At 33.9% G+C, this 10287-nt stretch overlaps 1 protein-coding gene and 1 long non-coding RNA gene across 8 annotated transcripts in view; one reads left to right on the top strand and one right to left on the bottom strand.

Moving 5' to 3' along the window:
* Positions 1-10287, top strand: part of LOC132705905 (prestin-like) — a 67314-nt gene that overhangs the window by 4341 nt on the left and 52686 nt on the right. Inside the window, exon 1 of one of the 7 annotated variants that reach the window (XM_060676866.1) lies at positions 5989-6082. The exons of 3 other annotated variants lie outside the window; for them this stretch is intronic. The gene's annotated coding sequence lies outside the window, so the exon portion shown is untranslated. Of the gene's footprint in view, positions 1-5988; positions 6182-10287 lie in introns of those variants that run through there. 3 more of the 7 variants (XM_060676867.1, XM_060676864.1, XM_060676861.1) reach the window with 3 other exon arrangements.
* LOC132705907 (uncharacterized) lies at positions 6601-8471 on the bottom strand. The gene is made up of 2 exons (XR_009619527.1): positions 7943-8471; positions 6601-7155 (listed from the first exon to the last, which is right to left on the bottom strand). It is a non-coding gene; the product is annotated as an uncharacterized LOC132705907 (long non-coding RNA).

Here is a 10287-nt window from a genome sequence, read left to right as displayed (position 1 = left end):
ATAAGTATATATATATATATATATAAGTATATATATATATATATATATATATATATATATATATATATATATATATATATATATATATATATATATATATATATATATATATATATATATATATATATATATATATATATATATATATATATATATATATATATATATATATATATATATATATATATATATATATATATATATATATATATATATATAGTAATTTGTAATTTATTAATTAATTAATTAAACTTAGTATAACTATGACTGCACAATGCTTTAACTATAGCAACAAATACAAATAAACAATCAGAATCAGTCGGCTTTCTAGCTTTGTGAGTGACCAAAACTAAGTCCCAGAATTTCATGATTGTAAGGTTTCCTAACCGCAAAAAGTTCTAACGAAAAAGGTCGGAATGACAGTTCGTCAGTTTGACAGTTATCAATTTAAACGTGGCAATTTTGTTGCGGTGTTTCGTCAAAATATACCATTAAATGTTTAGCTAAAGTGCGTGTGGAGGTGCCGCTCAGAAGAAAATGGCGGGAAGACCAGGTTAGTGTGGAAAATATATTATTCACGCTATATTGTGGCCAAAATAAAAGATTTTCAAAAAGTTTCTGGGGATTATTCATAGGGAAGATAGCTTATAATTGCCCTATGTCCATTACGTTAGCTTCTCTGTAGAATAGATCTGACGGATAAATATAGTTTATTACCCATGATTTTTAAAATGTTAACCATATTGAACTATATTGAACAATCGTCTGAACTAGTACAAAATACATAATTTTTAAATGTTTTTCACTCAGAAATTTCCTAAATTGATATAATCTATATATCAGTCCCCATCTTAAAAAAGAGCCTATGTGTACCCCTATATACTTAATTGTATTTGTTAGCTGAAGTTCTACAGTATTGTTTATTTTTATTGCCTTTTATGGAGCAAGTATTTTTCATATGATGTCAAGGCAATTATTAGCGTTTTATATATATTTATAGTGAAATTGTTTAGTCTAAAATAAATCAAAATATTCGGTGTGCCTCTACTTGCAATGTTCCTGACTTCGTGTGCTAGCGATGCTATGGCAGTGTTATCTGCAAAGGCCAGTATACTTCCACGGGAAGTCATTTCAAATAGGGTATTAATATAAATGTTAAATAGTATAGAACTTAGTACAGTGCCTTGCGGCACTCCACAGGTCATATTTCATTCGTCCCTTTTTCTATGACCGATATTTCCTTCCAAGGTTTATTAAATATTGAGAATTTTTTGTTACATCCACAAAATGCACTTATTTTTGAGTAAATGCGTTTTCTAAATTTCCTCTAGTTACTTCATTTTCAATGGTAATATCTGGTAATGGCCTTTTGTTTTTAATTCTAACTTTTGTCCGTATAAATATTTAAAAGTTATCCTTACATTAATTAATTTAAAGGCCACCTCTATAATTCGTAAATTGTAAGAAATACACAAAAACACACGCACTCATTATGAATTTTACTGTGAATAAAAGAAAATATTTTATATTTTTCAGCACGTTCTCAATTTACTGGAAGGTCTGCAGCGCTGGAGCGCATATGCATTAGCTGCCCCTGACGTTTAACACTTTTGGGGCAACCTGTATAGTACGAAGATAATATTAAATAGTAACCGTAATGGGACTCAGCATATCCCAGGCGTAGAACTTTTTGAAAATCTTGCATTTTGGTCGGAATAAGGGTATAATATGATGTACATGGGATATTTAAAATTGTAAGAGATGCCGCGTCGCTTAAATGGAAGAAAAGAAGTGTATGTATATGCCAAAAAATAATCTAGCTTTGTTTTATTTTAAATCGATACACTTACGTAGGTACAGGGCGAAAAAAGAAAATGCGTTTCATCCATGTGTGATTTATGTTTGGTCAAGATAAATTTTAAAACACATTTAAATAATGAGCGGAAAAGAAAGGAGACAATCAAATTGAAAAGAGAGGACCGAGAAAAGACGTTAGTAAAATTGAATTTACAATGAAATTAGAGTTAGTGTTCAAATAATCTACGAGGTGTGTTCAAAAAGTAAGGTGATTTTTGTAATTAAGCGAGCTAGGTACATTTGATTTACGATATATTTTTTATTTTGTTGGTACTTATGTCCCTAACATATGTTCATAGTTTCAGTCAGTATGCACATTTGTCTAAAAAATGGAATACAGTGCTGCAAAACACTTGAAATATTGACAACGGCATATGGTGAATTTACTTCGAGCAAAAAAAAATATTTGGAAGTGGTACAAGCTGTTCCAATATAGCCGAGCATACGTCGATGACGAACCTCGCTCTGAAGAAGTGACACAAATGGCGTGGACAAATTGGCGAATCACTATTAGAGAAGGGACTGAAGACGTTGGCATCTTTATTGGCTCGTGCCGTGCATTTTTTTCCTAGACTGCTTAATTTTAAACAAAAGGACCGCCGAAGGAGTATCTCTCAAGAATTGTTAAAGAGGTCAATGATGATCCTGATGTGCTCAAAAAGGTCATAACTGGTGACTAATCATGGCTATAAGGTTATGACGTCAAAAACCAAAGCCAATGGAAGAAAAGAGAATCGCCAAGACCGAAAAAAGCAAATCAAGTTCGATTAAATGTCAAGGTTTTGCAAACTGTTTATTTTGATTATCGTGGCGTAGTACATCAAGAGTTGTTACCTCAATGTCGTAAGGTCGATAAAGAGTATTATCTTGAGGTTATGCGTCGTTTGCGAGAAGCAACAGGAAGAAAACGTCCGGAATAGTGGGAAAACACCTGCTCACTCATAGTTGCTTGTGTCTAACTTTTTGGCTAAAAACAAAACCAGACTCATGCCTCAGCCACTTATTCACCGGATATGGTCCCTTGCGACTTTTTTCTGTCCCCAAAACTCAAGAAACCCATGAAAGGAAGGAGGTTTGGAACAATTGAGGAGAAAACTGCTGGAAGAGAATTCGAAGAAACATTGACATATGTGTATTATATCTGGGGGGATTACTTTGAAGGGGACAACATTTTGATGAATAAATTAATAGTTTTTGATAAAACTTAAACGTTACCTTACTTGTTAAACACGCCTCGTACATCGTCTCAACACTGCTACACAGGACTGTCTTCACATTTGCGGAGTGATATTGTTAATAGGTTCTGTGCCAGTTTCTCTGTATATTTGATTTTTGAGGTGACCCCAAAGAAATCAAGGGAAGATCGCAGGTCATCTGACTGGTCCCAGATAGCCTATCCACCTGTTTCAAAATTTTGTATTTAAAAAGTTCGTAATAATCTATGGATTGTGTGACGGTGCATCGTCTTGTTGGGAAAACCTTTGTTGCAGAGCCTCTGGTGGAAGTTTCGTAAGATCTTGTTACGATTGTTTGGACAAGGTTTAAATATCTCTCAGAATTAAAGTTTTTGAAAACATATGGCCAATTTTATCCGTACCCAAATTACCAAACCAAACGTTAAATCCCCACCTCACTTGATGCCCAAAATAGTATTAAAGAGTCCAGCAAAGGACTTTTAAGGAGAACGAAAGCTGACTTTGGTCGTACGCAACGTACTAGGCCTAAATTTTTTTAACACCATTTTTAGCACCGCTGTATCTTTGTACTCATATCCTGAAAATTTGAACATTTCAGCTCCTATAATAAGGATAGTAGTGTGGTTTTCCAAAAATGATTCATCCTGTATCTACGGAAGGGTATCGATTAAAAATAAAGCAAGGCTATATTATTCTTCGGCATGTTTATCTTGAGACGCTACCTTATCTCAGAAACTATAGCGAATGGAGGCAAAAGTTAAATCCAAAAGTTAATTGGGGTATTACAAACCTTTAATTTATTTTAATGTTGTATATACGGGGTGTTTCATATTCTATACAAAATTCGAAACATATTTTGTGTGTATAATGTCCTGTACCTAAGTCTATCCGTTTCTGACATTTTAAATTTTTTATGCGACAAATGACGTTTGGAAGACTTAAAATATCTGCCAATTTCCTCATTCAGAAGGATTTATTGTTTCACTGGAGTAAGTTTTGCTGTAGACAAAGGACTCGAATAACGGATTTCATAATAAGTTTCGATACACAATTATACAGGCTATGCCAAACATAAGATTAAAAACGAAATTTAAAAAAAATGCCAAAAAACTTCTTTTTTAATGGAAACTACCCATTTTTATAATCTTGACATATTTAGCATGAAAAATAAAGGCAATTTTGTATAAAGTTGTATATGGCTAATTTTTTAATTTTTTTTGAAATATTTCCTTTTAAATATTTGTCACAAATAATATGCCATATAGTTCAATTAGTGTTAAGGTGGCTATGACGGCGTTTACACAAAACAAGTGCTAGAATGCTGCTTGCATTTTATGTGTACCACAAGGAAAAGATGTTAGAAAGCTACATATTGTATAATAAAAGCGGGACCCTGGGCTGTTAGAGATTATACTAAAAAATTTCCATTAAGGAGGCGCCTGTAAAAAAGATCTTCCACAGGATTTAAAACACTTTATTGAATTATATTGAACTTTGAGGAAACAAAAAAATAGACGTCGTCATATTTTGAATAATGAAGTGCGACTTAATATTTTGTTGTATTTTACAGAGACCCCTGAAGATTTAACCGGAACCTGTTAGAAATGCCATTATGTATTTAAAAGCCCTTTATACCGCTGGTATTGGCTCACAGGGCCGGACATACTGAACTTCTGATACAATAATTATTCTCCTTTGTAAGCCATTAATTTTTTATTGAGAGTTCATTAACAAAAAAATCATCAATGTTATCGCTTATTCTTGGTCTTATAGTGCATACATAATCTTTGGATCTTCATAAGCGCATCGGCAAGATTATGGTCAACTATGAAATGGTCAATCATTGTGGCAGCACTTGAGCACTTGTTTTGTTCAAACGCCATCATAGCCACCTTACACTAACTGAACTTATTTGGCATCAGCATATTATTTGTGCTAGACAAATGTTTAAAAGGAGATATTTCAAAAAGTAAAAATATTGGGCATATACAACCTCATGTAAAATTTTTAATGTTAAATATGACAAGATTGTAAAAATGGGTGGTTTGCATTAAAAAAAAAAGTTTGTCATTTTTTTAAATTTCATTTTTAATCTTGTTTTTCGCGTACCCTGTATTAATATGTATCGAAATTTCTTATGAAATCAGTTATTCCAGTCCTTCGTCGACAACAAACCTTACTCGAGTTAAACAATAAATGCTTCCGAATGAAGAAATGGTCAGATTTAAGTCTTGCAAACGTCAGTTTTCGCATAAAAAATTAAAAATGTCAGAAACGCTTAGACTTAGGTATTGGACATCATACACAAAGTATGTCTAGAATTTTGTATAGAATTCAAAAATGAAGTAGTATACCATGTTTAAAATAAGAAAATTGAGACTCGCCCACGAAAAATGAAACACCCTATATATACAAAATTAAAATAAATTATAAGTTTGTAATTCCCCAATTAACTTTTGTATTTAACTTTTCGCTCCATCCCTTATAATTTCTGAGATAAGGTAATGTACCAAGATAAACGAGCCACCGTATACATAGCTGCTTTTTTTTCTATTTAAGCTGATTGGAATCGTTTTTGATTGGGTGTAGCCATTAATTAATACCGCGAATAAGGTAATATCGACTCTCTTTAACCTCTCCAGTATATAGCCTAAAGCCTAAACAGCAGCGTTATTACAGTATTCGCGTTATTATTTAATGGTTGCATCCAATCAAAAGCGTGTCCAATCGACAGGCGACCGGTTTCTTTTTTCTTCCACGTCGCACCGCCCTCGCCGATTATTGTAGGTCATTTTTTTTTCCGCCGAAACGATGGTCGAATGTCTCGCCTCGTTCTTTCCTTCGTAACCGAGAACGTTTTTTTTTTGTCATAGCACTCTAAATTCGGTGGCAAATATTAATTATCGTAAAAAAGCAGGTAATAATCATTGTAACCTTGTCGTCGGAACATCGTTGCGTTCTGTGAGAGATTTTAACGTTCCTATTGTAGTTACGAGCCGTCAGGCAAAGTTTCCGAACCGACGCCAAAGGTATTTTCCTTTTTTTTTCTTTGTCGTACTGGTTGATGAGAGATTGTTTTCACCCGACCCGTTCATTAAAAGTTTATCGAGATGTAATTTAGGGTTAAGGTAAGTGTAACTCTTTTTAAAAATATTTTGAACGTCCCGTGACTTCCGGTTTAACCGCTGCTTATTTCAAATCGAACACCCCGTATGCCAAGATTCGGTATGAATTTTTTCATGGCCTTGAAAAAAAGTGGCTCCTGCGGCTCAATCAAATTTGGATATGCATATTTTTATAATTCCTGAAAATTTGATTCCCATATATGGTAAAACATTTAGTTCACGTTTTCGTTATTGTTGTCGTGTACTTCTACATTTGAAGTGAGAAAAACTTCTTTTTCTATCCAACTGCATTAGGGTTACCTGTTCCTATTCCGAACCATATTCGAGACGTTTAGGTTTTTTGATAGCATCGTATTTGTTCGGCTAAACTAATTATACAGGCTAATAAAGATTTCACCAAAACTAACAGAAAAACAATGTGCTTTTTTTTATTTCTACCACGCAACATTTTTAATTAACTAGATGTCATATTTATCGTTTTAAAATAGGAACATTACATAACATTCTAAAAATTGCTATGCTACTGGCATTATTAACAGAACATTTGCGGGGAATGCCCGAAAGTAAACTATGGTTTCTGGGATGCGTCGGGTAGTGGCGGCATGTCTTGAAGAAAGTGCGTTTCTTGTAGTGAGTTAGTGTGCAGTTAAATTTCTTTTCAAAATACCAAGACAAGACAAGACAAAAAATATTCCAGATACGTTTTGCTGTGGTTCTTTTGTGTTCAAGAAATGTAGACATAAAATTTGACTCCTGTCAAGACATACCTTGGACCCTACGTATTGTTTGTAAGGTATGGGAAAAATGTGTTGGAATAATTGGAATAATGGAACCAGACGATTCCTACATTTTGGATCTATGATATGGAGAAACCCAACAAATCACCTTGCTGACTAGGCCAGTGCCACATAATCCAGATGTCCTAATACCTGTGAATCCAACCAATTTAGAAGAAATTACCACCAGTTTTTCTGCACCTGAAATAGATAAAGATACCCTTAGATTAGATGTTGATGATATATGGATATTCACTATCAGAACTTAATGACTTAATGAGAGATTTAGGTTTACCTAGGGAACTTTCCGAAATTTTAGCATCTAACTTCGATATAAAAATTTACTGGCACAAGACGTTAATATCATATATTTCGGGCTATTTTGAACAGAGTATTTGTTTTGTATATATTCCTAATCTAATAAAGAAACTTGATCCAGACTACAATTCTGAGATCTGGAGACTTTTTCTTCCAGAAGAAGCCATAAAGCTGTTCTTTTATACAACGGAAATGTTCTTACTTCTGTACCTGTTGCTCATTCCGTGCAAAAGAAAGAATGCTACGAAGAGCGCGTGTTTTTTGTATGAGTGGGACATTAGAAACAGGCAGTAACATGTAGTGAAAAAGAACAGACCAAAAAGAGTTAACTTAACTACCGGATTAAAATACATTTTTCACGATAGACTTCTTGATCCACGAAAAATTCTCTGGAATACCAATTAGGACTGATAAAGCAGTAAGTTAAAGCTTTAAATAAAGATGATCCAGTATTAAAGGAAGGAATTTTTGTGGGTCCTCAAATAATGGAAGAGCAAGACGTTGGGAATACCATGATCGAATCGGAAAAGGGTTTCATTTACTGATGTTAGAAAAGTATTTCTAGGAAGCAGCAAATATCCAAATTACAAAGACATTGTAGAAAACACTTTAGATAAATTTTGGGAAATGGGATGCAATATGAGTACAAATCTAAACTTTTTACACTCACATCTGCACTACTATCCCGAAAATCTTGCTGCCGTCGAAGGTCTCACCAAGATATTAAAGAAATGGAACGCAGATATCAAGGTCGATGGAACTTCGGAATAATGGCAGTTTATTGTTCTTGTACTATTTAAAATAATGTTAGTAGATTACAGTGCCGATATAAGCAACAAAAACCGTACATAACCTCAATTTCCTAACCCCCCCGCAGCGGGGGCCCCCCGCGCGTGGCGACCTAGTGTCCCCCCTGGCTACCAGAGTGCGCTCCGCCCCCCACCCAGCTTGTGTAGCGTCCTGTTTTGCCCCGGTTCCGCCCGTCGCTGCTAGATGTCGCGCGCTCCGACCGTCGTAGGCCCCCCCGGTAGAGGGCGTAGACGGTGCGGCGCGGTGACGGTGTGGCGCGGTGACGCGGGGGATCGGGTCGACGGTAAACAAGTCGAGTGACTTATACAGAGTGTCTCAATAATCACGGTTTAATAAAAGAAAAACTATAGATACAATAGTAAATATTTATTAGCTCATATGTAGACAACGTAAACAGAGATGTTCATTTATTAATTCTTTTTATTCTTAATTCTTTGAAAAACCTTACTTGATAAGAATTTATCAGATTTAAATTGTTTTAATAGTTTTTCCATAGCCAAGTAGGTGAAGACAAAATGGTACTGTCAAAAAACCTAATTATTTCGAATATGGTTCGGAGTAGGTTATGGTATAGGTGAAAGAGAAATGAGCCCTAGACTGGATAACACTTAGGGGGTGTTCGATTTGAAAATCCGAGTTTAGCCTCTTTGAACATGTGAAAGTTTGGGTCCTAATTTTGAACAACAATAATCGCAAGAATGGGAACTTTAGCCTCTTTATTAACATTTTGTCACGATCAAATTTTCAAAAATTACGAAAATATGCTTGTTTATATTTGGTTAAACCGGTGGTGGAATTGTTTTTTAAGGTCAGATATTTCAATAACGGTTAGACATAGGTATAGGTCATTGAACATATACAATATATATATACAATTTGACAGCAAGTTAAATAGGAAGGAAAAGAAGTACCCTTGGCAAAATGGAAAGGCAATCTAAACAATATAAACTTTTAACGAGCGTATTGGGTAAAAAACCCTGTATTATTCCCCAATTTTGATGGTAAATCGTTTGCCAGAGGCATTTTAATAATTTGATTAATAACTATTTTATAAAGTTTTTTTTTTTGGGTAAGTACACTACTCCACTTATCAATTATTATTTATATTATTATTATTATTAAAATTTTCTTGTTTTATTATTTGACGATGCATATTTTCAATAAAAACTAAATCATTACTATGGTAATGTTTGCCCATTGAAGAATACTGTCATTTTGTAACAAGTAACAGCACATTATCCAACAAGTTTGATAAGCGCCACTCCACATTTCACGAGTGTGATTTACGAACCGCGTTGTTCAATTACTTTATATCGAAATAATTGATGATGATTCTTGATCATAACGATCATTTCTGATATGAAAATATGTTCTCCGGTGTATTGTTTCAAAAAAGACTTCAAATACGCTCGTAGGTTTCCTAAATATAGAAATTATTTTTAAATTGCTAGAATGACCATTAGGGGGCGTAATCGCATTCTTAAATTTTAAATCCGTTATTTTGAGAAATTTGATGGATTCGATTCTTTTTTGTAAATAAGTTTTTGGTCTACTAGGGAAACTGGTGGGGGGTTGTTCAAACCTTTTTGGAAATAAATTTTAAACTTGGAGTCGTTGAAAAGTGCTCTTCTTAGGCCGACAACGATCTTCCGAGCGTATTGAGTATCGCCAATAGGGACGTTTTGGTTAGTTCTTTTAGCAAATATATGTATAAATTTATAGTTAAAACACCAGCATTATGTTTAAAAGGGCAGTTTAATTTTGCTGAAAGTCTTGGATTCCGTTGAGGACCAATGGCAATAAAATACTGTCAAATTTAGGAGTCTATTTATCATGTTTTGTCGCTTTTTCTAAAGGATCATCTAACCTTAGCTTTGGTTGCTGCTCGGTTTGGCTCCTTCTCAGTTTTTTGTTAGTGTGTATGCATTAAATTTTTTTATGAGATATGAAATTCAGCCAAATCACGATACATACCATACATATAACGTGTTTTTCGAACAAATCCCAAGTAACCTTTAATACGGCCCTTATAAACATGGAAAATGTTATGGAATAATGGCCCACGATAATTATATAATAATATTTATAAAAATATTTACCGTTTTCTAAAAACGAAACATAACAATTTTTTAATAGAGCTGTAAGTGAGTTGCCGGATGATCCTAAATAACATTTCTGTGTTCTTTGACAATATAAAAGTATCGT

Source organism: Cylas formicarius, unplaced genomic scaffold (genome assembly GCF_029955315.1).
Source record: "Cylas formicarius isolate icCylForm1 unplaced genomic scaffold, icCylForm1.1 PGA_scaffold_8__14_contigs__length_24414737, whole genome shotgun sequence".
Classification (NCBI taxonomy): Eukaryota; Metazoa; Arthropoda; class Insecta; order Coleoptera; family Brentidae; genus Cylas; species Cylas formicarius.
This window is presented reverse-complemented; position numbering and strand designations above follow the sequence as displayed.